This window comes from Silene latifolia, chromosome 7 (genome assembly GCF_048544455.1).
Source record: "Silene latifolia isolate original U9 population chromosome 7, ASM4854445v1, whole genome shotgun sequence".
Taxonomy (NCBI): Eukaryota; Viridiplantae; Streptophyta; class Magnoliopsida; order Caryophyllales; family Caryophyllaceae; genus Silene; species Silene latifolia.
Genome location: NC_133532.1, coordinates 35691442 through 35718417, shown reverse-complemented (window position 1 = coordinate 35718417; position 26976 = coordinate 35691442).

The following is a 26976-nucleotide window of genomic DNA, read 5'->3' as shown; positions in this document are numbered from 1 at the left end:
GAAGGAGATGAATCTCCAAGACGCTGTATTGGGTCTTGTTGTAGGTATTTCTTTGAAGCTGTATCGACTAAGGCGAGTAAGGGTAATTTTATGGGGGGTCGTTGGTTTCCGGAGGAAGATTATCATAGCCAAGGAGATGAATCTCCGAGACTCTTTTTTGAGCCTTGTTGCAGGTATTTCTCCGAAGCTTCATCAATCAAGACTAGCAAAGATGGATGTTTTCCTAGGGACAACGCTACTCATCCTTTGAAGATTGTTGTGAATTTTGAGTTTGAAGTTCGTGTTCAGACATCCGTCGTACGCCATCAACACGTTATAGATAGCCGATGCAATTACCTTGTTGTTTTAGGTTATGTTATTAGTCGTTTCTTTGAGGTTTTATGTTATAGTTATAGGTATGGCCTCAGAGCCATACCACTAGAATGTAAAACACTTTCTTTACAGCTGTCAAAAAAAAAAAAAAAATATTATAATTACTTTTTGGACATGTTGGAGGGTGAGAGGTGTTTTACTTCACCCAATTCTAACTTTGATTTATGATTCTTTGTTTGGCTTTGTAATGCTAATTATGCCGATTATATGATATTAGCATGTGGATTAGGAATAACGATGTCCCTATATTTGTCATTGATTACCAACCAAGTTTTCTAGACAAGTTTCTAATTTTGTATCATTATGTTCCTTTTTTTTTTCTTCTTCAAATTATACAAGATATTCCTACTTTTTTTTTAATACACACATATATATCCCTCTATTCTATTTTCCCCCCCTAAATGTAAGTGGTATATTAATGAAATGAATAGATTTACAAAGATCACATCTCAGAAAGTTATAGGAATATGCTCCTATGAGTCCTATCACTCAGAAACCTAGACTGAAAAAAAAAGCTAATAATACACGAGCTAATTAGTACTAATTTTCATAAGCCATCTGAAATCTTTCTCTCTTAGAGGGTGCTTAATCAATTGGTTACATTTTTGTTTTACCTCCTTAATCTATTGGACAATGTCATTCGGCCTAGCAAGCACCTCATATATCCTTGAATTGTTTCGTTATTTGCTTCCAAACATAATAAACACAGACACTGGAGACAGCTCTGATTTACCTCTTCTGCATCCTTATTCTTCTACACTTGAACATCCAATTCAAGGAATCATTCTGATGAGACGTGGTTAGTAGGTGCTAATTTGTGTTACCTTATGCAAATTGGAGGCTTTATGACAATCTTTAGTGTGCTTTATAGAGTATTTTGTCAATTGGATATGTGCTTTATAACTTGTGAGTTATTGGAAGCCATGGTTGAGTGGAGTTGAAGATTGGTGTCTCAAGCTAAGGAGGAAGAAAGAAGCTACGCGCAACCTACACACAACCGCTGGGCTCGAATGTAGGTCGAACTAAAAGAAGGGAAGTTTCAGGGATTACATTTGAGCTACATTCGTGCTGCAAATGACTATACGTCGTACTATTCAGCGACATTGGAGCTACATTTGAGCTACATTCGAGGTCTGTATGTAGTTACATTCGACCTAGATGTAGCTCGCCTTATTATGTCTCGTTTTATTATTTCACTCGGTTTGTTCCGAGATTTGGTATTTTTGACTTTTATAGTTAGTGGACCTTTTAAGGAGTATTTAAAGAAGATTTCAGTTTTAGTAAGACTTATGCAATTTTCTTAGAAAAACCTAATATTGTTTAGCAACCATTATGCAAGGGTAATTCTCTTCTACTTGATTCAACTAGTTTAAACTCCGGTAATTTCTTGTGAGATTATTAATCTTTTGCTTCATCTTGAGTATTGGTTAATTCCTTGTTTTAATATTCGTTTTGATATTCATCTTGATTAGGTGTACAACTAATTAGGGTTTACATTAATTCTTATGCTAAGATTCGATTAAATGTATGCTCAGCTTGCTATATTAATCTTATCGAGGTAGCAATTGTGATTAAATTATCGTACTCAGTTTGTCGTAATTTATTCATAAAGAGGATTAAACTTGTGATTTGAATATCGACAGCGTTGTCGGTATTAACTATTTCTATTACTTTTTCTCAATTGATTGAATGCTTCTAATTACTTGAACTTGAATTGCGTGATTTGGGTTAGTAACAGAAAAGGTGATTAAAGGCAACCGATTTAACTTTCTTCACTAAAATTAGATGAGAAATTGATGTTTGATAAAATTGAACTTTATTAGATATCGTAATAGATTGCTCAAGACTGGTAATTGTTTGTAGTCGATGATCGAGTCATTACTTGGTAGTGAATACGAAATTGAATCAAGATTCCTCTCAATATTTGATTACTTATATTTGTCATTGCTTATTCTCATCTCATTATTAGTTTAATATAACAACCCGACCCGCCACCGTCGTAACACAACCCCAATAAGATGGGTGTGCACCTTTGGGCCTATTATTTGTCCTCACTTAAGCCCAAAAGCACAAGGCCTTGTTACTAAGTGGTGGGTGGAATCCCTTATAAATATATCACAAGCTACATATTTTTCCGATGTGGGACAACTTTTCTCTCATACTCCTGGGGTGTTACAAACTCCCCCACTTAAATAACACAACGTCCTCGTTGTGCCCGGAGGCTGACCACAGCCAAGCCCAGAATCCTCCCCCGCTAGGTGGGTGACCCGGGTACTCCCGACCACAGGCTCACCACACGGTCGCAGGGTTGCTCTGATACCATTTATAACAACCCGACCCGCCACCGTCGTAATACAACCCCAATAAGATGGGTGTGCACCTTTGGGCCCATTATTTGTCCTCACTTAAGCCCAAAAGCACAAGGCCTTATTACTAAGTGGTGGGTGGAATCCCTTATAAACATATCATAAGTTACATATTTTCCCGATGTGGGACAACTTTCCTCTCATACTCCTGGGGTGTTACATTTAATCTTTAAACCAAACTCGAACCCCCCTTTAAACAGCTACTACGATTATTAATTTACTTAAGGATCACTCTTTTCTACACTTTAATTTCATTTAACAATTCATCCAATTCGTTGTGGTTCGACCCTTATTTATGCTTTACTACTTGTTTAGTATCAAGGATTTAAGTGATATAAATTGTTAATTTGAGGCATACGATTTTAGCCTATCAAATTTTGGCGCCGTTGCCGGGGACTTGGCACTAATTCTTTATGTGTTTTAGTGTAGGTTTATGCATAACACTCGTATTTCTAACCTGAACCCCGAGCCGTTCGATCAAGAGATTGAGCATTCTCTTTTCAGGTTACGGAAGAACAAACGAGGTGCAATTGTGGCTATTCCTGAAGGCAGCGAGTTTGACGATTTGCATTCCGATTCTGACAATTCGGAAATTTCTGAAGAATCTGATAAGTCTTTTATCATGGCTGGTACTATTAAGGAACTTACTGCACCCGATCTCACCCAACAACCTTTTTGTATTACATATCTTCCGTTGGGTGAGAATGGAACTTTTGAGTTGAAGTCGGGGTTGATTTATCAATTGCCCACTTTCAACGGTCTAAGTGGAGAGGACCCTAATAAGCATTTGTCGGATTTCCATATTGATTGCTTAAGTATGAAGTCGGCTACAGTTACTGATGAACAACTTAAATTGAGGGTCTTTCCATTTTCTCTTAAGGATTCTGCACGAAATTGGTTGTATTACTTGCCACCTGCAAGTATTGATACATGGGTGAAGATGAAAAATGCATTCTTGGAAAAATATTTTCCTGCATCTCGAGCCTCTTAATTGAAGAAAGAAATTAGCAAAACCGAGCAGAGGGATTGTGAAACTATGTATGAGTACTTGGAACGTTTCAAGAAGTTATGTGCTACATGTCCCTACCATGGGTTAAGACATTGTCATATACTTTTGTGGAGGTCTTTGCATGGAAGATGACCATACTGTGTCTGCTGTATGTAGGGGAAATATTGTCAATAAAAGCCCGGTTGAGGCTTGGACGATCATTGGTGAGTTAGCTGAGAGCTCCAGGGATTTCGCAAGAAAATATACGAAGCGCAGAGTAAATTCTGTGGGTTCATCTTCTTCATCTTCTTCCAATCTTGAAGAGAAAGTTGATAATTTGACATCTCTTTTCAAGGACATGATGTCATGTCAAAGAATGACATTGGTTTGCGGAATCTGTTCCGATGCACATCCTAGTGAGCATTGGCCACTCATGCAAGAAGGTCCTCAAGAAGAGGTGAATGGAGTATGGGAGAGCACACCTCAGAAGAAGTGAGATTCTTACTTTAACACTTTCAATTCCGGGTAGAAAGTGCATCCAAATTTTCGGTGGAGAAATTCTCAAAACACCCAACAGTTTGAACAAGGTGGCCAAACCCGTCAACCTAAGACTCAGTTTATACCTCGACCACAAGTTCAAAGTTTACCTCTGATTCAACCTCCTCCTAGTGGTCAAATTTCAACTGAAGACATGATACGAGCTTTGGTTACTAGTCAAGATACTCTCCAAGCAACAGTTATTCAAAATCAAAAGGAGAACAAGGCTAGTATTCTAAATATTGAGAATCAGTTGGGGTAAATGACAACCACTATTAATAGGTTGGAGGGTAGAGATTCTAATGTACTAACGTCTCAAATGGTAGTAAATCCAAAGAATGTATGTGCGGTGTCACATAGAAAGGGAAGGCAATTGGTTGAAGCTGAGAAACCAAAAGCAAAGTCCAAGAGTGCCATCTTGCACGAAGAAGAAGAGATTTGTGGTTGAGAAAGGTAAGAGTGCAACTCCAGAACCCGTGATAGAAGCTTCGGTTACTACTGAACCGATATTAGAGGCGGAGTTCCATTTCCTAATGCTTTAAAGTCCAAAATACGGATTGAGTGATAAGGATATTTATGAGACACTCCGTAAGTGTGAGGTAAACATTCCCCTTCTTGATCTTCTGAAAAGTGTACCTAGGCATGCTAAATTTTTGAAATAGTTGTATACTGTTAAAAGACAGCAATGGCTGAAAGGTGCTCAAAAAGTCAAGGTTAGTGAACATGTTAGCGCCACGTTTCAACGAAAATTTCCACCAAAATGCGGTGATCCTGGCATGTTCACTATTCCTTGCACTTTAGGTGACACTAAAATTAAGAGAGCTATGCTAGATTTTGGTGCATTCATCAATGTGATCCCCTATTACCTTTATAAGTTTATGAAACTAGGTTCTTTGGTAGAGACTGGGGTAGTTATACAATTAGCTGACCGATCTAATGCTTACCCTAAGGGAGTGGTGGAGGATGTGCTTGTTATGGTTGATAATTTGATTTTCCCTGCTAATTTCTATGTTTTAGAAATGGAACATGATAAGCATGCGGCCCTTATAATGTTAGGGAGGCCTTTCTTGAAAACTGCTAGTACAAAGATATATGTGTCTAATGGTTCTTTGACTATGGAGTCCGATGGTCAAGTTGTTAAGTTCAATATCTATGACTCCACGAAATATCCTCTTGATGTGCATTCTTTAAATTTCATTGATATTATTGAGCCTTGTGTGTGATACGTGTCGTTAAGCGTATACAAATTAATAATTTATAAGCCTATCTTAACCCCAAAAATAACAACGTAGTACAGGATAAGTAGGGTCGATCCCACGGAGAGACTGGAAAAATTAATTAACTATTGAGTACTTTTATTCACTAACTGACATATATACCCGTTATTCACATATTTACGGATTAGGGGGATTTCATTGTTATTTAGAACAAACTAAACTACTAAAGCTAACGTCTAATATTTCGAACCGAAGTCAAATACTCCATTAAGCACATATTCTTATGGTAATTTTTGCTTGTCAACTGATTATTGTTTACGTCAAATATCAAGTATATTTATAGATTAACTGCGGAATCCAAGATAACAAGAACTCCCTATCTTCTCTTAGATTAAGACTGACCTGAACTAAGCCTAGATCAGTTCTAAACTAACCAACCAATGTAAGTTTGTCGCACCCTACTAAAGACCGGATTAGAAGCATTATCGAACCAAGAAGACATCATTAACCCAATTAATCCCTTCAGTGTCGTCACTACCTAAAGATTAACTGACCAAAATTTACTCTTAACTTAAGCTAATCCCAATTCGCAGAGATCAAGTTAAGGTAGTTGCTACTCGTTTTATGTAACTCGAACTAAGCCTCAGTTACATAATTAGCGAAAGCATACATTTCCAATCATAATAAGATAACAAATTACCACTGAAAATTGCAACTGTTAATTGAGAATGAGTAAAGATTTGGATACAAATTACTGAAAGATTAACAATTAAACAACCAACGGTTTCCAAAACTAAAATTAATCAACGAAAATAAACCATAAATTTAATACAAGAGAGGTAAAGAGAACTTAATTTATGCCTGGAATTTGTAGTCGGAACTTCGGATTGTCGCACCTCAGGATCCGCTTCAAACTCTCCCTTACTCAACCGTGTGCTAAGACTACGCCCGAGTACGGTCTCCTACTGCTCTCACGACCCAATTAGGTCTGAGATCGTCACTCTATTTCGCTCAATATCAATAAAAATATATGGGTATTTGTCTCCTTCCCTCATTCTGACAGAGAACATTGGTATTTATAGCTGATTTTGGGATTGAATTTGGGAACAATTTAGGATAGATTTGAAGTAAAATATGGGAAGAGATCAAATTTGGGAACCCGAAATAAATCTGAAGTTTCCATGGTTGAGTTGTGCTTGGCTTCTCGTAGATTTCGTCTGCTTCTTGTCTCCTGCTTCTATTATTTATTTGTTTGTTTGACTTGTTGCTCCAAGTCCACGTGAGGTGCTCTTGGTACACAATTGTTGGGCTTTAGATTATGTTTATCAGTAGTTACTGCAACCCTACGTAATCCTAGTTCTTGTATTATAATATTAATATTTATTCGTAAACCGACTTATAGCCTTAGTTCTTAGTTTCACACTTTTATCAAGACCTACTTTAACCTACTAATAACCCACCCCACTAAACCCAAAAATAATAATATATAATTATACATTATCATACCCCTTACACGTGTGCACTTCCCATTTGGTATTCAATTGGGGTTTTACTACTTGGCAGTGCGATGTGTTCTAACATTGTGTTCCTAAACCTGTTCCATGTGTTCCATCCAGGAACTTTTGGAACACATGATAGAAGAGATGGGTTGGGTATTTTTTTTTATTTTTTTTAATTTTTTTTTTCGTTTTTTGTTTTATTCAAGACCTAGACCTATCCAGCTCAACCTATAAACGTAGTCTTATTGTTTTAACTTTGCTTCTGGTCATACGATACACGCTCTTTATTTACTTGGCCCATGTGTTACTCAACTTGTGCCATATTTTTGTCCATTAACCGCGTCATTCGGCCCATTCACTTCCGTATTGTAATCTGGTATATCATAAGACACTTTTGAAAGGATACTATAGCCTCTAATTAAACTCATTTAATTAATAATCTAATTTACTCTTTAAAACTAGATGTTGATCTTATGCATGCATAACAATAAAAACAAAGATTAAGAAGAATGCTTCTTACAATAGTGAAATCGGTTTATAAGGGCACAAGTAAGAACACCTTTCTTACTTGTTCTTGAGCTTAAAATAAATGGATGATCCTCCTTGTCTCAATTATGTGAGAACCTCCTTTCAATTGCACCAAGACAAACCCTTAAAACTAATTTATATATTAACTAGATATATTAAATTAGTGACCTTAAAAATTAATCTTATTATTATTATTTCTATTACCACTTTTAGTAATCTGAATATAAGATTTTTGAACAATTTAATTTTTCTTTTCTAAAACTTTATTTTAGAGAAAAAAGGAGAGAAGAGTAAGAAGTGAATTGTGTAAGAATGAATAAGTGAAATAATAATAACTTTGTCATATAATGTGCAACATGTAACATGTAACATGTTATTAATAATATTAATGCATATTTAACAATTAAATATCATTACATATATTAATTTAATTATATACAATAATTGACTAGTAATTCCCAATTACATATAAATAAAATGGTCCATGTTAATATAATCTACAACATATTGCAATTATAATTAACCGTTCATTCTTAATTTAATTGTTTCACAAATAAAATTTTAGTAATATAACATCTTAATTACTAAAACGAATCTCATTTAATCGAATTACAATAAGATTCATATCCTTACTCACATTCGTGAATTGTTCTATTTTAAGGAATTAATTAATCTGTATCATCATACAATTAATTAATTTATCTATTAAGGGAATTGTCCTTTAGGTGTGACCTTAAGGGATCAACTGATCACCACCGTTAACGACAGTAATTTCAAACTCTAGTCAGCCAATCATTACCGATTAAGTGGAGAATCTTTTAATTATTATAATATCTATATTTCTTATTTTATATTCCTGAGAAGTTTCTAATTTTTATATAAAAACTATAACATTTCATTTGGCAAAAAAATGTCGTTATAAAAATTATGAAAATAATATAATTAGATTCGTGTTACAAAATGCTTTCATTGGAGTATAGACTTCCTATGATTTGCACATATTAAAGATAGTGTATTTCTTAATATGTTATATGTCTCACATCGAAAAACAATGTTAGTGTGGTGATTATAATACGTATAAATTGTAGAATTGTCCCACATCGAAAGATTAACATAAGGTGGGTGATCCTATGATTATAAATAGGAGTCATCATTGAAACATATATACCAATTAAAAACCTTTTGAGTCTCTTAAGTATTATTTTGGAGAGCTCTTAAGAGTTTATATCATTATCTTCAGTATGATATATATATTTTCTATATTATGTATTATATTCAATTGATATTTATAATCTTTATATAAAAACTTATACATCTCTTTTCCCAAAAAAATATTACAAAAAAAATTATGAAAATTATATTATAATAGATTTTTGGTAAAAGAAATGCTAGCATATATTATATATTATATTCAATTGATGTTTATAATCTTTATATAAAAACTTATGCATCTCTTTTCCCAAAAAAGTATTATAAAAAAAATTATGAAAATTATATTATAATAGATTCTTGGTAAAAGAAATGCCAGCGTTAGTATATATTATCATATTATTTGCATATATTTTTAATTATGATAAAAAAATTAAAAACAAACGTATGAATATTAATAAATAGTACTCCCTCCATTCAAGACCAAATACAACATTTTCATTTACACATTTGCCAAGTCACAAATTACAACATAAATATCTTTAAGTTTACATTATAAAAAATTTAAAAATTTGATATTCTCATTGTACTTACGTGAATCAAATAAGATCTCAGATGACCATATTTTGTCTTACATATTGCAAGGAATCGTAAAGATTCTGTTCGTTCATGAATAGTGAAAAAAGGAAATGTTGTATTTTGTCTTGAATCGAGAGAGTATAGTATTTGCTTATTATTATTAACCTGGGTTAGATGTCTAATTATGTGCGAAAAAGTTGGTGTATTTCTAAGTATGTTATTTGTCCCACATTGAAAAATATGTTGGTGTGGTGAATATATTATGTATAAATAATAGAATTGTTCCACATCGAAAGTTTGGCATAAGGTGGGTGATCATATGATTATAAATAAAAGGCATCTTTAGAACCTAAATATCGACCCAAAACCTTCTAATGCTCTTAAGCATTGTCTTGGAGAGTTCTTAAGAGTTTATATATCTTTATCTCCACGGTATGATATATATTTTTTATATTATGTCCAAGTGATGTTTATAATTTTTATATAAAACTTATACATCTCATTTAGCAAAAAAGTAACATAATTTTTTTTTTTTGAAAAAATATATAATTAGATATTAAACTGGGTTGGATTTCGAATTAGGTGCGAAAAAGAGGGTGTATTTCTAAATATATTGTTTGTCCCACATTTAAAAATAATGTAGGTGTGGTAAATATACTACATATAAATAGTTGAATAGTCCCACATTAGAAGATTATCATGAGGTGAGGTATCGCATGATTATAAATAGGAGTCATATTTGAAACTTAGGGGTATCAATCCAAAATCTTTTGAATCGCTTAAATATTATCTTAGAGAGTTCTTATAAGAGTTTGTATTAACGGCAAACCTTTGTTACAACAATACCATACAAATATTAATCACGTAGATATTTATAAAACCGATTATATATTACTATATTAGTGATATTATAATGTTTATTTTAAGACAATCAATAGTATAATAACGTTATTTAAGACAAAATCATAATTTAAAAATAAAATGGGTGCTAAATATACATAAATTGGTTATTAATGTGTCATATATAATGATGATTGTAAATAGAAAATTTATGAATTATAATACAATCAAGTATTGCATAAAAAGATCTTGAATCCATAAACAAATCATTAATGAGCTTTTTTACTTTGATAAATAGTAGAATTAAATCTTTTTAACTTTGAAATATAGGTAATTATTATTATGCCTCATTACATTTGAGTAACTAAAACACTTCATAATTTTTAACCATTAATCAAAATTGCACTTGAAAAAGAAAATATTTTGCATTTGTTTATACGTTTAATTGCTACCTCAATTACATCTTAAAAGTCGTGTTAGAAAAAAAATATTATTTAAATCATATCATTTGTTCATATTTTAATTATGACAAAAAATGGAAAAAAATGTACGAATATAAATAGATAGTATAGTATTTTCTCATTATTAAATCAGGTTGGATTACTGGATATCGAAATAGGTGCAAAAAAAATGGTGTACTTTTTCGTGGTTTATTTGTCCCACATTGAAAAATAATGTAGGTGTGGTAAATATACTACATATAAATAGTTGAATTGTCCCACATCAGAAAATTATCATAAGGTGGAGTGATCCTCAAAATTAATTTAGGGAAGTATTATAAGTAATATATTTTGATGTAAAAAATAAAGTGGAGAATCTTTTAATATTAAATATACTACATATAAATAGTTGAATTGTCCCACATCAGAAAATTATCATAGGTGGGTGATCCTAAAAATTAATTTAGGAAAGTATTATAAATAATATATTTCGATGTAAAAAATAAAGTGGAGAATATTTTAATTATTATAATATTTATTTCTTATATTACATTCAAGTGATGTTTCTAATTTTTATATAAAAACTTTTACATTTCATTTGACAAAAAAATATCATGAAGAAAATTATGAAAATAACATAATTTGATTCGTGGTAAAAATGCTATCATTAGCATTTATATTTCATATAATTTGTACATATATAAAATTGTTTACTTATTAGTATGTTATATGTCACACATTGAAAAATAATGTGAGATTATATAAAAATAATAGAATTGTCCCACATCGAAAGATTAACATTAGATGTGGTGGTCTTATGATTATAAATATGAGGCATCATTGGAACTTAGGTATCAACCCAACATCTTTTGCGTCTTTTAAATAAGATGTTTTGACTTTTGATCATATCTAAATAAATGATTAGACATAAGATGTTAATATTAAGACCTTATAACCAATTTTTTTCACTAAGTTAATTATCCCGTTGCAACGCACGGGCATCCAAACTAGTAATAGTAGTAAAGGAAGCCTAGTCAAATTCTAAACCCCTCATCAGCTCATCACCAGCCTCCGTCTTTTCAATCATCAACCTAAACACCAAAAATAAAACCCCAAAGGAAGGAAAGGAGACCGCCGAGCGAAGAAGGCACAATCTTGCAGGCCGTCACCATCACGACCAGATTCATCGTCTTCTTTCCGTCATCACTCCTCTAGTTAATCAAGGTATAGTCTATCCTTTGGTCATACGTTTCTTCAATAAATTATGCATAGGATTGGTTGGTTAATAATCCGTTTTGAGTCGGAAACTTGATGTCGTTGTCGCACTTTAATATTGAGTCGTATAAGACGTCTTAAAGATTATTCTAGAGTCGTATGGGTGGTGTTCGTGAGACATGATAGAGTTAAATCATGAGCAGGCCGAGTGCTCTGTTTTGGTTCCGCTACGGCAAAAATTTCGTGAGCTTCGTGTGGGTCGAGATAAATATTATGTTTGTTCCGGTACATGCTAGGATGGTTTCAGTAGTATCGTGACGTAGTTAGCAACCCCTGTTCTTGAGTCCTGCAATCCGTATGAAGATGGGTAATATGTCGCAATGAAATGAGATATTAGGTGCTTCTATGGTTTAATGGTTGCTGTGAGGTGATTATTAGTTTGTTGGAGGAGGTATTCATGTGATTAGCTATGATGTTGAGATCAATTGATAAAATTGTAGTTGGATTCGGTGTATAGCTTTGTAGCTTAGGGTGAGTTATGCTTGGATCAATGTACGTTGGTATGAGAGGGTTCATGTTTTGGAGTAAGTGGTTTATTGTCGGTCAATTGCCATGATGCTAAGCTATATAATATCGTAATCCAATTTGGGAGTGTTCGGGAGCAATTTTGTATGATAGTTAGTCCATATGAATAGGGGTCCGTTTTTTAGTCCAATTAGATAATAATCGAATATTTTGAATTATTTGTAGGTTGTGGGTTTGAGGTGAAGGAGCTCTTGGGTTAATATTTGCGTGGTTTAACCGTCTTAAGAGGTAAGGACTTTTACCCTTTTTAAAATTAAGAGCATGTTCGGATTAACTTTTAAGTTGTTTCTATAATATTTTAACATCCATGAATTTCTACTTGCACTTCTAAATTTTGAATATTACACATTGGAATGGTTTCGGCTCAGGCCGCTTTGGAAAATTTGGTTTTCTTCTGGTCTAGAAGGTTTAAGGTCGTCTTTGACGCTCCTGGGATTCTGTCCCGAAAATTTAACTCTTGGCCCGAGTTCATTTGGGTGGGGATTGTCCGGCCCCCACTCGCTAGGTAGTTAGACTTTCTCCTTTGGCGGTTCCATCCTACTGACTGTCCAAATGTGAGAGGTGCTCACTTTTATGAGTCTAACAAAGCACAGGTGGTGCCTCTAGACCGTGTCAAGGGTAGGACCTTGGCACACAGGTGGTGAAAGTTATGGATTTCAAACGATTTAATAATTGTTATTGGATTTACGATAATGTTGGTTTTGGAATATAATTCTTTCTTGCTGGTTTTTGGAGCTTGTAAAGTTTATAATATTGTTCTATGAATTTATCATTTCTCCTTATTTTCTCAAAACTCAGCTTTTGCTGACGTCCTTATGTTTTGGGTCGTTCCTCCACTGGAACCTGTACCTGTTTATGTTTTGGGTACAGTTGATAGGTACAATTGAGATGCTTGAGATGCTGCATGGGTGCATACTGGATCCGGGGATTAGTACGAGTGAGGAAGGATTTTGAATAAAGACTCCGTCTTAATCTATTTATAATTTTATAATATCGTTGGATTTGAATTTTATTTATTGTTTTAGATTTTGTAAGACTTAAGTCTTCCGCTGTAACGTTTTAATTATTTGATAAAGTTTTGAGACATTAACTTTGTTTTTAAAGTTACTCTGTATTTACCTTGCACTTGGCATTTTCAGCTAAGTGTGGAGTGACAGCCGTGAATTTTCCATCTCTACTTTACTGTTTTGGTCGTGAAAATTTAGGGCTGTTACAGTTGGTATTAGAGACTATGGTTTTCCAAAAAGAATATTTTACGGAATTTAAAACAATTTTTAAAAAATACTTTCCGAATTTATTTAAAAAAAAAAAAAATTCCTAACTGAGAGTGGGGTAGAAGGGGTATTACTTCATATGCATGTGTTTAATTTATTGTCACAAAATTGTGAATTATTGTTATTACTTCTTGCTCGTTGAGATATGAATCTCTTAAATAACTAACGAATTTGTTCTACTTGAAAATTTAGAGGAGATGAGTTTTCTTTGATCGATATGATTGTAGTTAAGATTTGCAATAAGGTTAGCACACTTGAACTTACTAAAATAATGTTTGTTCCTATAGTTGACAATGCCTCCTCGAATAGAACCTGAGAACAATGTTGATATGGTTACTTTAATGGCATAAATGGTTGCCCAAAATGGCGTTATTCTCCAAGTTGTGTAACAAATGAAAGTCGTTACTAGGAGTATAAATGAAACAGCTTTGAATGAGACGGATGTTGCATTATTATCGTTGCTATGTTTAAAGTGGTATAGAATAAAAGACCCCGACCTTTGAGGATAGAAAACGAGTTATGGAAAAAAAATTACTAGTTGGAAAAATAGTGATTTTTTTTTTCTTTTCCAGAATGATAGTCTTCTACTTATGGAAAGGATAGTATATGATAAGGTTAATATTGGTGGGATCGAGGAGTCATGGAAACAATAACTTGGGAATTTTCTGTCTTGCATTTTATCGGTCATGAAACTTGATGATATGTTATTATATGAGTATATATAAGGGTGATAAAAATATCAATAAAGGATAAAAATGCGATAACTATTTGAGGATTTTATGTGGGAGTAGTCGCAGCCTCCTATTAGTTTATTAAAGTTATAAGCTGTAGATCATTTTTTTAGTGAAGGAAAGTCTTTGGAGTTGAAACTTGATAGCAAATATCGTTCTTGACAATAAAAGCGTCGAGATAAATGTTTAATGTAAATTCGACTTGTTTAAATGATGGTTCAGGGTATGTTGGCATTCTGAGGAGCCATTAAAAGTGATCGGATTTTGTGGGTATATAGCTTAAAGTTATCAAGTCTGAGGGTATAAAAAAAATGGGGGAAATAAATGATGAGGTGAAGCATAGGAAACATTATTAACTTTGATAGACGGAGCTTTTGTGGGAAATAGGTGAGGTGAAGTTAGAAAGAAAATTCATATTACAAAGAGACGACGTTGAATAACGGTTATACAATAAAGGTTAAAGAGGATAATGAGGTACATATATCGTTTTTCTTTCATAATTTAATTGGTGGTATAAGGGAAAGATAATTAACTGGGTGATATTGAGTTCTTGTGACGTTAGTATGTAATGCGTAGGGAAGCTCTTTATTTGTAGTATATGAACATGGAAAAGTTGATCTTCGAAATTAGCTAAAGGTTAGTTGCTTGAGACTATTTGGGGCCTATTGTTCGAAGAGATCGGTAACGACACGCTAGTTTTGGAAGATTGAGATTTTGAGAAGCGGATTTTGGATAACTGGTCTAGGCTAGTAGTGAAAATGTGATTAAAAGGGGTTGATATTATGTGCTATTACTGCTCTGCGTTCTGTAGCTTAAAGTTCTATGATCTCACGACTAATATGTCATGAAATGTTTTGAGTTTAAGCATATTTTAATAGAGGCATAATACGTTAAACTTTGTACCCCTGCACATTTCTCCCATACCAATATATCATCTAATCTACTTCTCTTTTGCGGCTGACATCTATTACTCATAGACTTCTTTATCTACACCTTTACATTCTTCATCTTAAATTTCCAATATCAAAGCATTTTGTTATGTGCACTTTAAGATTATCATCTTGAATTTATGTCAACAATGAAGTTGTCAATCAAGTCCAACCCCTTTTGCACTCATCTTCTTCCTATAAAAAAAAAATGAGTTTCTGTCCTCTGCATTTTTTGGTTTCTTAAAAAAATTGGTTTGGTATGATCATTTCTTTTATTTTGAAAATTTATTAATACATCCAGTTTTTGGCGGGGTTGAATTTTGGTGGTAGAATTTATAATCTTCGAATTGATTTCACGAGTATAAGATAACACGTTTTTACCGCCCCTAATATATTAATATCGTCTGAGGTTGCACGACTATGTGTTAATTGACATTGCTTTAGTAATATACATGTTGAAATTTGGTTAAAGGTGTTATGTAGACTTGAGTGTAATTTATTATTATCATACTAATATTAAATAATTTTACTATTAAGTTACTATTCGGTAAGGGGGATAAGTTTTGGTGTGTTGGACCTAAATTATGAGGTTTGTGAAAAAGAGTTTTATTCGGTTTGGTTGAGGAAAAAGGGATATTGCATATATAAGATAATTAGATGTTCTTTGGCGTGATTAGTGAGATTTGTTACTTATGGAATTCAGATGAACAAAGAAATAATCATTTGCAGGTGAGTGTTATGAAAGTGGTCTATGAATGATTTGTTTGAAGGGCTCCCATATTATCAATATATGATAGTTCCGGGTTGTGAATATGTGCTAGCTTGTTACAAATTCATTATGCTTTCGGTGTTGAGAATTTATTTGGATTGAATTATTATGGATTGTATTTAATACGGATAGCTATAATTTTCTATCGATAAGTTAATTTTACTATTGGGAGTTGGCTGTGAATGGAGTACTGGAGACGGGTCAGTTATTCTAAAATTATGGCCATTTGAAACGAGTTGGGCAACCAGTAGTCAAGGGTTAGCTATTTTATCGGTTGTGTGTATGAGCCTTATGACATTGTGTCGTGTAATGGTTGTAAGTGCTTTGATTTTAGATAGATTTGAAATTTTGAAATTTCAGTATGGGACTATTAAGGTTGATCGAGGTTAAAATAGTTATATATTTTGAAGTCATAAAATGGTAATATTATGGTAAACACGTTGAATATTGGAGTAGTTTGAGGTTGTCATTGAGAAAAATGTATGATATAGGAAACTAAGTTGATCTTAAAGAATGTCATAAATTGTTTGACTGTTATCATTAATGGAATTTGGTGTATCGTTTTGAGGTGATATCCTTTTTGAAGAAAAAAAAACGGACTCATGGAACTACTTACAGGATGAAAGTGTGTAGGCGAAACCAACACTGGTAATAGAGATATAAGTTAAAAAAAAAATGGTTGTATCATCTGAAGGCGTGAGTACTGTATGGTGGTTTGAGGTACCATAGCATGCTATTTGTTTTGGATAATGAAAAGCGAACCAAAAAAAAAATGTTAAGATGGGGATCTGATATTAAGATGTTAAATTGTAGTCATTAATGAGCGACAGACTGACTTCGAGCATTTTGAAGGATTATTCAAAATTATTCAATCATAGTTGAGGTTGATTGGTTAACAAGATGGTTCAATAAGTGTCTTCAAAGAGGTGAAAAGGCGAATTGAAGTTATAATAAAAAAATAATTGTATTAAAGTTCAATTAATGCGGTAAAAGGGTTTGTTTACATGGTTACAACTTACACGAGATCAGAATAAGGATACTAAATGATCAGAGGCATATGTAGCCACATTCTGTTCACATTGGAGATATAGGATTTATAAAGACTTGTAGGTAGCGTTCTGGGGAAGTTCGGAACGATGAAAAGTTGCGGATTTTGCAGCTCGTTGCTTGATGTGTTATAGGTCATGGGTGAGTGTAAGTGATCTCAGCAAACGATTCAACATTTATTAAAAAAAAAAAGAAAAAAAAAATCGCCAGTAAATGGAATTCGACTTCTATGGATTTTATAGCTTGTATACCGGATTCTCACAAAAAGGGTAATATATAAAATGATGTGGGAGACTATTTATGAACTGGTTAAGAATGCTTAAGAATGCTCGTGTAGAATAAAATTCAGTACTTCAAGGTATGTTAGGAGTTTTTACTTGATAGGTTCAAGGGGGCTTAGAGGATAAATTAGATTTCATAAAATTTTCTTATAATAATTGTTACTAGGCTACAATTTAGATGAGACCAGCACTCTCTAGACTTACCTGCTGTAAAAGTTCGGTGTATTGAAACGGCATTAGTAAATCTTGAAATTTTGGCTCCAAAATGATATTGTAATGATTTAGGCCTAGAATTTATATTTCGTGGTCTTAAATGTGGGCTCGATTTATTGAGAAAGATATCTAGGTTGTTTGGCATTGACTTTTGTCGTTGATCATTATGGCTCGGAGGTGAGTAGTTTGAATATTAGTGTTGGATTTACTCTTAGTGTTGAAATGTGATTTTTAAGGGAACCCTTAAAATATAATGATGGAACGATTATTTACGTTGTGAGTATTCTCTGCGCGCGTTATATTATAGGACTCAGTGAGACTTTGGAGCATATGGGTGAGGCAGCGTACGGATTTTATTTATCGGCTATTTTAGAAAGTTCATAATGGGATTCACGCCTCTCACCTAAGGAGATATATTAGTGATACATCTTGTGAGACTAGAGACAATCGAGTTGGATGAGACGGCGACTTATAGGAGATCTTCGTACAAAATATGGACTTTAAGGTTCGTAAAACTCGTAGATGTGACACTCACATTATCAAAGTTGTATGGAACAATAACACAACTTGGGTGGTTAAACCTATTATGAGAGACAAGTACTCTCGTCTTTTTCTCTAAGGTAATTGTTCCTTCGTGGACGAAGCTCTATTTTAAGGGGGTAGAAAACTACGTACATACTTGTCTTCCTTTTATGTGTTGGTTTGATTACATTTGATATTATTTGGTTCCATTTTACTTATAAGTTTTGATTGATTATAATTACGCATGGATACACTTGAGTACTTGACATATATTTGTGCTTATTGCACAACATTGGTTATTATTATGATCATTTAAATTGGTTTTGTCTACACATATTGGTGAATTGTGGTTGCTTGTGCATCATACACACAAATTGGTGGTCGACTTATGCATATCGCACACTTACGGAAATTACTTTTGAAGTTGAAAAAAATTGGAATTTAAAACATATTTTTGTGTCCCCGGTGGAAAAAAAAATCGAAAAAAAAAAGTTAAAAGTTATATTTTCTCATCATCCAACATGCTCTTAGCTTTCTTAGTGGTCCTTTTACCTTAGTGGAGGAGACGAGGGGAAATGTATGGTGTAATGTACTTGGTAGTACCTAATGGAATTAGAAGATGGTAAAAATGTATGTTGTCAAGGTTGCTTATCTTGGGGAAATTCAAGTGTGTGAAATAAGTGGAATTTAAAAGTTTGTTTTATGAAAGGATTTAAGCTTCGAGGACGAAGCTTTATTTTAAGGAGGAAAGTCTGTAACACCCCGTTATTTCACGAGTTATTTGTGAGGGGTTATTCCTTGTATCTTGTCCAATTATTATTATTATTATTATTATTATTATTATTATTATTATTATTATTATTATTATTATTATTATTATTATTATTATTATTATTATTATTATTATTATTATTATTATTATTATTATTATTATTATTATTATTATTATTATTATTATTATTATTATTATTATTATTATTATTATTATTATTATTATTATTATTATTATTATTATTATTATTATTATTATTATTATTATTATTATTATTATTATTATTAGAGTGGGAGAATAAAGCTATTTTGAGTACATATAAAATATAATAAATTGTTTTGGGTTATTTTAAAACTGGACTGTTATTTACAAAAAACAACTTTGTTTACGACTTGGATTTTGACCCAATTGCCACCATAATAATAATAATAATAATAGTAGTAAAGGAAGCCTAGTCAAATTCTAAACCCCTCATCAACTCATCACCAGCCTCCGTCTTTTCAATCATCAACCTAAAACACAAAAAACAAAACCCCAAAGGAAAGAAAGGAGACCGCCGAGCGAAGAAGGCACAATCTTGCAGGCCTTGTGGACAACATAATCAACCTCCAAGTATCAATTATACAATTAAAAACAAGAATCCACAACATACAACATTCATAAATTACTCCATGTTCATGAATAAGTCTTAATAAGGTAAACTCAACATAAAGATTCCATCTTTTTCACTCAAAAGCTTAGATCTCAACATACCCACATACTAAATCACCATTTAAGACATATTTCAAAACAACCATACTACCAACTTCATCATTTACAATATTAATCCAATAAATAATCTTATGACATAATTAAACATATCAACTAAGCATGATTAAGACGAATTTTTCTCTAATTAACATATGTAAACAACCCATTTAATCCAATTGAACAAACATGTGACAAAAGACTAGAAATTAGTCAAACAACCATAAGATGGTCTCAAAAACCAATTTATCCAACAATGAACATGTGAAACATGTAAAGATTCATACTTTAACAAACACAAGAATAAACCACAACATATAAACACATTAAATTGACATAATGTCGAGTAACCCATCACCGTTATCTTTTTGCACTTAAATCCACAATAGACTCATCTACCTTTCAAGAATCCACTTCCGGGTTAACTAATCTTTCTCCTAAACATAAGAAAACACAAATTAAGACTAAGAATCGAAATTAGAAAAAGGGTACCATGTATAAATGGCTCGACAGCCCTATTTAAGGAGGAAAGTCGGTTTCTTTCTTACCTAGAAAGATGGAGGGCGATTAGAGGAAGAGATAGACGCGAAAATCACTTGATTCGGACAAGAATTGAGCAAGTTATGGTGTTTTGAAGATTTGTAAGAGGAGAGTATGAAAATGGTGTTTGTGTTTGTGGTGGTGTTGCTGAAATTGTGAGGAAGGAGGAGGGGTTAGGGTTTCCCTCATTATTTTGATGAGGAGGAAGGAGTAGTAGGTGAGTCCATTGGTCATACTAGGCCCAATAAGCAAAATTGAGTCGATATACACATGAATTTACGTCTCAAGCCCACTACAACTCAAGACGGAGAATATTATTATTATTATCATTATTATCCGACCAAAATATTTATTTTGTATAACTTAAGCTTTAAAAATATAATATTTATAAAAATCATGTTTAATAATGAAATTAATGAAATTAAATAATTTAAAATATAAATAAGACCATAGAATGGTTAATTAAATTATAAATGTCAAAATGGAAAATTCGCGGGTGTTACAATCACCCCATCTTTTAAAAAGTTTCGTCCTCGAAACTTGAAGATAGAAAAGAAAGGTTATAAAAAGTAAAACTGAACTTTTAAAATTGGTAACCAAAACAATAAAAGGTTACTTATCGTAAGAATCAAAATCCTTTCGAAGTCTCAAATAAAATTTTCCGACGTAACCGATTCTCATCAAAGGAACGAAAATGCTCTCGTTGCGCATTCAAGAACATCACATTCCAAATCGAAGATATGGTCAAAAGCAAATCATTTGTATAAATCGAAAATTAAAATACTTTCAAAAACATTAATGAAGAGTTTTCAAAGGTATAAGTCTCATTCATGGAACGAAATTGCTCTTGTCGTGCACACAAGAACGCTAACTTTCCAAGTCAAAGACAAATTTAAAATGAAATCACTTTCGACAAGCGTAGAACAAGTTATTAAACGTTTCAAATAACGAGTTCTAACATCCGATCAACGTCAAAATCGAAAGAAAAAGGTAATTCACTCAAATTTTCTTTTGCCAAAGCCAAATTAGAGATAGAGGTTTCACTTTTAAACTCAAATGGAGTCAAATTTCCGAAAATATAATATTAAACTCTGACAAAGGAATTATAAGTAGGTCAAAGTTAGTTAGAAATTGAGCAAAATTAAAAGTAATTCGGGTTTAGCAATTAAAATCAATAAAAAGGAGTTGTACTCATAGAACAAAAGGAGAACTAAATCAAATTCCCATTTTCAAACCTTTAAAATAGGTAGGGCTTTATAAAAGTAACATAAACTTTTAACAATGGATCAAAAGTGGTAGCTTGAAATGTTTAGAAATGGTACGAAATGAAGAGAACTTAGATATCATGAACACAAGGTACGCTAAGGGGGTTCAAACTTTACCAACAAAAGAGCTATGATGAACTTCCTAGGAGAAGTGTCGAAATCGAGTCTACGAGGATATCAAAGATTGAATTTCACAAGTTACGAGTATCAAATTTAAAGGAGGAGCATGATGAAGCGAAGAAGAGAGGTATGAACGGGAATGCTCATGCTTAAGGAAGGAAGGAATTTAAACAACAAGGAAACGCCAGAAAGTCAAATCTCAAACAACAAAGTCATCCTGAACGGTAACTCATGACCACATAACTCCCAAGAATTTCCTCAAGATACTTGCACACTTTACTCCTATGCTATCCCGTGGGTCAAGTCACTCCACCACAATTGTGATTCCATAACCCTCAAATATAAGTCATCTATAAACGATTTCCACAAAAGATCAAAACTACTAACAGAGTTACACACATAACCAACTATCGACTACTAGAAGTTCTCACTATGGTAAAATCCTTAATCAAAAGTCAAAATCTCAAGGTCTTCATACTTTCTAACACTCCAAACCAAAATCTTATTCACACCCGAATTCACAAGCATAGATGATCACATTCCCCAAATCATAAAGACCACCAACCAAAAGTAAATAGGTTTGTCATACAATTTTTCCTACCCAACTCAACTCGAGTTCCACTAATCCAATTTTGACGAAATCAAGGTTCACAAAGAATCCTCAAAGACCATCTCACTCACTCTACAACGTAGCCAACAATGCCATCACTCCACTAAAGATACAAGAGCAATAACTAGGTCAAGAAATGATAGGAAATTTCAATGGGATACAAGAACATGACGAGGTGTGAGATTAAAGGAGTCAATAGTAAAGGTAACTAGTTAACACCAGTAAGAGACATTAGAATTAGAGAGGTATTCAAGGCAAGGAAACGACAAGTAAACTTTTATACTTAAGAAATAAATCTAATCAAGGTATGAACGAAGGGAAGGAAGATGATTAAAGGTACGAGGGGGATTTTAGGGCTTAAACCATACACTTTCTAAGACTTAAGGTTCTCTCTAACAAGGTCACGCCTATTAGGATATTGTACCATCATAAAAAAACGACCAAATTCCAAAACGAGGGTCAAGGCAATTCATCTCATTCCTTATATGCAAGTCTCTCTTAAAGGATTACACCTCTATGACTGATCAAGGTAAAAATAAACGCTCGCTTAAGGGTTGATGAATTGGTTAGATTCGTTGTTCACCTATCCTATCACATATTAGGATTTCTCTAAAGCAAATCTACCACTCAAGTATAAAAGCACCCATTTATCTCAAGTACTTGATACAACCTCAATGTTTTAAAAACCAAAGAAAGAATTAACAACGACTTCTCAAGGGACAACTAACATCAAATCGCATCACAAATCTATACGGAATCATTGACATCTAAAAATGGGTCTCCTTCCAAGCTCCTATCATAAATTTATCTCATGTTTACTCCTAAGGTGACGACGCTCAACCTACTAAGCTTTCAAATCCCAAACATAAACAACAAAGCCAAGTTCTATAACTTTAATCACATAGGCAACTCATTCCTAACACAAAGAATCCACCAATCAATTATACTCACTTGGTCAAGGCACTAGGTATAAGAATCACTAAGTATTTATCATCACATTACCTAAGCCTTTCTAACATCACGACCTCTCAAAACCGGGGTTAAGGGTCAAACACAAACAAACTCCACAAAAGCCAACTTATCTGACCGAAGTTAACATTCCATAAGGCAAAATGAAGGTATACAAGAGGGGCATTATAAGGAGAAAAGGTGCAAAGACAGCTCCCACGATATGGAATAAGAGTTGCGAAAGGCATAGAAGCACAAGGATAAGGGAATATGACAAGGTGCTCGAAGAGAGGGAGGTATCTTCAAGACGGTAAAGACATTCCTCAAGAGTAAGAGATCCGTATGCAATATGTTATGTAAGGAGAAACAAAAACGAAGAATAGGTCGGGTGGGTAACAAACTAGCTTCAAAGGTAAAGCAAAAGAGAGTTTAGAAAGGAAGGATGAGCATCGCGGGATAAAAGTAAGGAAAGGTGGATCAAGGATAGAAAACACACCCATAACGGTGTCGGGAGGAACGGCGGTTCCGACTTGATTCTCGACAAGAATGACCCTTCTTGGCTCGGCTTCCGGAGCATGAGGGAGAGGAGGAGGGGTAGTATTCTTCTCGGGGCAATTCTTGAAGAGATGTCCGGGCTTCTTGCAATGGTAACACTTCAAGGGCATATCATAGCATCCAATCCCGGGGTGATAAGCTTGCCCACACTTGAAGCACTTGCGGTTCTCCTTAAGCCTATTAGTAGATGTAGGGACTTGTTTTTTTGGCTCTTGCACTATTGGCTCTTGTCCTCCATGGTCTTGTACTCTTTGTCCTTGGACTCTCGGCACCAACATCTTCTTGCTAGAAGGTGATGAAGGTGAGGGCACAAAGGGTCTCTTGCCACGACGGATAGGGCGATGATTCACTTGAGCATTGGCATTCCGTTGATTCCGAATAATTAGAGTAAGAGCTTCCATGATAGTATTATCCACCTTGGTTGGTCGTACCATCTTCTCAAGACACCCAAAGAGTCAACCATGTTAGCACCTAACAAATAGCATGCACAAAGAGACTACCAACTTAGGTCCTTAGTTCTACCCATCTCTCATTCATTATTCAAGGTCAAGTTCAAGGTTAAATTCGGGGTACACGTGTGTGCGTCGAGCAACATATGCTCGATACCAATCGTGACACCCCTCGATGAGACATCAAAAGAACTATTAAATCTAAGCGGAAAATGAGGGATTTTTAAAACCTTTAAAGTTTAAAGTGTGAAATCCACCATAAGTGATCAAACGAAAATGAAAAGTAAAATGAATAAGTTTTACAATTAAAAACGAAGTGCGTTGGGGAAAAGATATCCCACGAATAAACACAAGTCTAACGATAGGTGAGTCTAAGCAAACTATAACTAAGGTCCAAGGTTCAACGTTCTCGCTAGCTCACACGTCTTCCCCATAATCTGCATCACAAACCTGTCATTCGTGTAAACATGAACGCCACAGTCAGTGGGGAGTAACTCAGGGTTCTCCCAGCCACAATATGTCAAAATGCACATAAGCAAGAACTTAATTAAACATATTGATCATGCATCATACTTGAATAATATGAACAAGGGAATATAAACGATAATCATAATGAGATAGGCACATTGCATTCTTAATGAGATAGGCACATTGCATTCTTAATGAGATAGGCACATTGCATTCTTAATGAGATAGGCATGGTACATTATATTAAACATGCATTCAAGGTAACCAAAACAAGGATATGAGATTAGGCATCGAATCATATGAAGAAGGTAAACAACGGATCAATTGAATAGAAAATACATGGATGGAAACCAATAGCCATTACTTGAAAACCTCTTAACAACCATAGCACGGGACGTGGCTACTAATGTCACATTCATACTTATGGCTTGCATCTCACCATAAGAACGGATGGGAACATCAATCCCGGCGATCATATCGCAACTAGGGGCTTGCATCTCACCACTAGTATCCGATAGGACCAAGACTCTCACAAACAATCATATAAGACGTGCACTCTCGTATATAAGAACACGCCAATGACCATAACAAGCAAGACATTTACAAAGGATTGACTCAAAACAAGATAAACCCCTAGACTCCAACCTCCTGGTAGGACGACGCTCATAATACGGTCCTAGTCTAAATCTGGCCAGACTCTCGGGATGGACGACACCCGATTCGACATGCGGTGACCTATCCGCATCCAAGACTCGATCCATGACACCTAACCGTGCCCCAAGGTCGAGTAACCCCAAATCGGAACAATGTTACCTAGCCGTACCCCAAAGTCCGAAGAGGCGGAAGGAAGATAGCCCAACTCGGAAACAATGGCACCTAATCGTGACCCAATGTCCGAGGGCAAATAAATAAGGAATGTCGAGTAGTCACACCATGTAAACCGTCACACTCCGGTCACAAATACGAGTAACAACAATAATTCGCATCATCATAACATAAACAAATCCTAAATTGACCATTTACCAATCATAAGAAGGATGCGTAATTAAATAAATGATTAATAGAAGTTATAAGTGAAGAGAAACCATAAGAGAACTCCCAGCCGGTTGGGGACCAAACCCGCACCATTTATGAGCATTGGAACAAGGAGTAAGAAGCCTATGAAGTAAATCGTGCAACATAACTTATAAAAACACTTAACTTAACCAAGTAGATGGTCACTTGATAAGAAAACAACCTTAAAATGAATGTTGTCCACAATGAGCTGAAGCTCAAACTTTACAGCATTTAAAATGTCACTTCCCAAAAATTCTGTCAAGGATGAGCTTCGGCTCATTTGCACCAGAATTTAAATAACACCATTATAATGAAGAAATTCAACCAACACACCACCAATTTTACCCAAAGTTGCTTCAACATCATTGTTGGACACATAATCAACCTCCAAGTATCAATTATACAATTAAAAACAAGAATCCACAACATACAACATTCATAAATTACTCCATGTTCATGAATAAGTCTTAATAAGGTAAACTCAACATAAAGATTCCATCTTTTTCACTCAAAAGCTTAGATCTCAACATACCCACATACTAAATCACCATTTAAGACATATGTCAAAACAACCATACTACCAACTTCATCATTTACAATATTAATCCAATAAATAATCTTATGACATAATTAAACATGTCAACTAAGCATGATTAAGACGGATTTTTCTCTAATTAACATATGTAAACAACCCATTTAATCCAATTGAACAAACATGTGACAAAAGACTAGAAATTAGTCAAACAACCATAAGACGGTCTCAAAAACCAATTTATCCAACAATGAACATGTGAAACATGTAAAGATTCATACTTTAACAAACACAAGAATAAACCACAACATATAAACACATTAAATTGACATAATGTCGAGTAACCCATCACCGTTACCTTTTTGCACTTAAATCCACAATAGACTCATCTACCTTTCAAGAATCCACTTCCGGGTTAACTAATCTTTCTCCTAAACATAAGAAAACACAAATTAAGACTAAGAATCGAAATTAGAAAAAGGGTACCATGTATAAATGGCTCGACAGCCCTATTTAAGGAGGAAAGTCGGTTTCTTTCTTACCTAGAAAGATGGAGGGCGATTAGAGGAAGAGATAGACGCGAAAATCACTTGATTCGGACAAGAATTGAGCAAGTTATGGTGTTTTGAAGATTTGTAAGAGGAGAGTATGAAAATGGTGTTTGTGTTTGTGGTGGTGTTGCTGAAATTGTGAGGAAGGAGGAGGGGTTAGGGTTTCCCTCATTATTTTGATGAGGAGGAAGGAGTAGTAGGTGAGTCCATTGGTCATACTAGGCCCAATAAGCAAAATTGAGTCGATATACACATGAATTTACGTCTCAAGCCCACTACAAC